This window comes from Anser brachyrhynchus (genome assembly GCF_964034855.1).
Source record: "Anser brachyrhynchus genome assembly, chromosome: 1".
NCBI lineage: Eukaryota > Metazoa > Chordata > Aves > Anseriformes > Anatidae > Anser > Anser brachyrhynchus.
The window spans coordinates 181,562,456-181,564,969 of record NC_137694.1 but is presented as its reverse complement, the minus strand read 5'-3'; positions in this window follow the sequence as shown (position 1 = coordinate 181,564,969).

Sequence of the window (2,514 nt, the reverse complement as noted above, 5' to 3'; positions counted from 1 at the left end):
AGGATAAAGTGTTAGTCTGCCACTAATAAAGCTAGATGCTTTAAAATCAGCAGATGTAGACAGGCAGCCCGGATCAAATAGTACTAAAAGAAAAACCTGGGTGGTCTCCCTGCACCACTGGTATTGCTTTTCAGATGTCCTTTATTGGAAGGAAGGTTCTAGACAACTGATAAAATATATCCTGAGAGAAGGATAAGTGGAGAATTAATAAAAAAAAAAAACCTTAATGTGAACCAATACACAGTTAGAGAATATATCTTTTGTCCAACCAGCTCATTGATTTCTTCTATTGATACTTTATATGTGTGCCTCTTTATAGTATTTGACTTGATTCTGCTAGGAACTTTAATTAAAAAAACTGAACTAGGTCAGCCCTGTGGATTGAGACCTACTAACCAACACGTCTCAGTCTTTAGTACTTGATAAATCCTATCGTCAACAGAGTAGAATCATAGAATCACAGAATGGTTTGGTATGGAAGGGACCTTAAAGATCACAGAATCACAGAATCGTCTAGGTTGGAAGAGACCTCCAAGATCATCTAGTCCAACCTCTGCCCTAACACTAACAAGTCCTACACTAAACCATATCACTAAGGGCTACATCTAAATGTCTTTTAAAGACCTCCAGGGATGGCGACTCAACCACCTCCCTGGGCAGTCCATTCCAATGCCTAACAACCCTTTCAGTAAAGAAGTTCTTCCTAACATCCAACCTAAACCTCCCCTGGCGCAACTTTAGCCCATTCCCCCTCGTCCTGTCACCAGGCACGTGGGAGAATAGACCAACCCCTACCTCGCTACAGCCTCCTTTAAGGTACCTATAGAGAGCGAAGAAGTCTTCCCTGAGCCTCCTCTTCTCGAGGCTAAACAACCCCAGCTCCCTCAGCCGCTCCTCGTAAGACTTGTTCTCCAGACCCCTCACCAGCTTCATTGCCTGGACTCTCTCAAGCACCTCCATGTCCCTCTTGTAGCGAGGGGCCCAAAACTGAACTCAGTACTCGAGGTGCGGCCTCACCAGAGCCGAGTACAGGGGGACAATCACCTCCCTAGACCTGCTGGCCGCACTGCTTCTTATGCAAGCCAGGATGCTGTTGGCCTTCTTGGCCACCTGAGCACACTGCTGGCTCATATTCAGCTGCCTATCACCCAGTTCCACCCCCCTGCCATGGGCAGGGACACCTCCCACCAGACCAGGTTGCCCAAAGCCCCATCCAGCCTGGCCTTGAACACCTCCAGGGATGGGGCAGCCACAGCTTCTCTGGGCAGCCTGTGCCAGGGCCTCACCACCCTCACAGTGAAGAATTTCTTCTCAAAAACAGAGCTGACTGTGACCCTACCTCATCAGTGTCTGCACTGTGGATGGTTCTGTACTGTTTTCCTTGGCATTTGTCTAGTGTCTTCTTAGAAATTTCCAATAACACAGACTCCCCAGCCTTCCTAGACAGGCACCCCTCCACGTGGTGCTGCTCTTTGAAAGGCAAATGCAGAGGACTCGAGTTAGTGATCTTCACCAGGTGCCCACATAGTGAGATGTACCTCCTGGTGTGACTCCCACCAGAGAAGCCCAGCCAAGAGGCAAGATTCTGGTCCAACTGAAGGGTCCCCTGACCACTCTGCCCACATGGATGTAGAGGGCTGCATAGTCTGGAGTTGACCCAGATGGGAGCCCCAAAGCTGACACCCAGGACACAGGAAGGCTGTGGGCCTCCTGCATCTGTAAAACAGCTGGAAACAGCTGTCTTAGTTTGCAGTCATTGCGAGCAGAGGAGCATCATGCCCAACGGGAAATGGAAGGGAGAAGTGGGCAGGGGAAGGGGAGGTTGAGAAGCACTAGTGCCGCCAAACTAACCTTATTATTTTTCCCTCCTTTCTCTTTTGACATTAAACAGGCCGAGTGGATGAAGGGAAGATGCAGACACAATTAACCAGATATTGCGAACAGCAGGGCTAGTCGCTTTTTATAACTAGTTTATGTCTCAGACACACACAACTATACAGAATAATGCAATAACAAAAATCATGTGGCATTTACCCTGGGTTTATTCACTGCAAGTCCTTTGAGAGTTGCTCTTGTTTGCCTTTATTTAATTGGCATGGTCAGATGGCCACCAGCAGGTCCAAATAAACAGATTCAATAGATTCCATTGTATGTTTTTGTTTGTGTTTGTTTTGTTTTGTTTTTTGTTTGTTTTCTTCATCAGTGTGTAGCGTAAAATATCCAAAACAATTTGTCTGATAACAGGTAATGAGTATTAAATGTGCTCCGTTCCAGCCTGCCTACGGTAAGTTTCAGCCATAGAGCATTTTACAGGCAAAGCAAACTGGGTTAATAACAAAATCACTGATGCAATCTTTAGTGCAGCCTTAGTGGGGACGAGGGTACCACTGAGTGTTACGACACAAGGTGTCTGGTTGCTCACCGTTGGGGCTCTCTGAGCAGAGGCAGGCATTCTGGTCTGTTTAGGCTTTTTAAAGTGTCTTAAGTTTCGGTGTTTAAGTGGTATGTGGAATC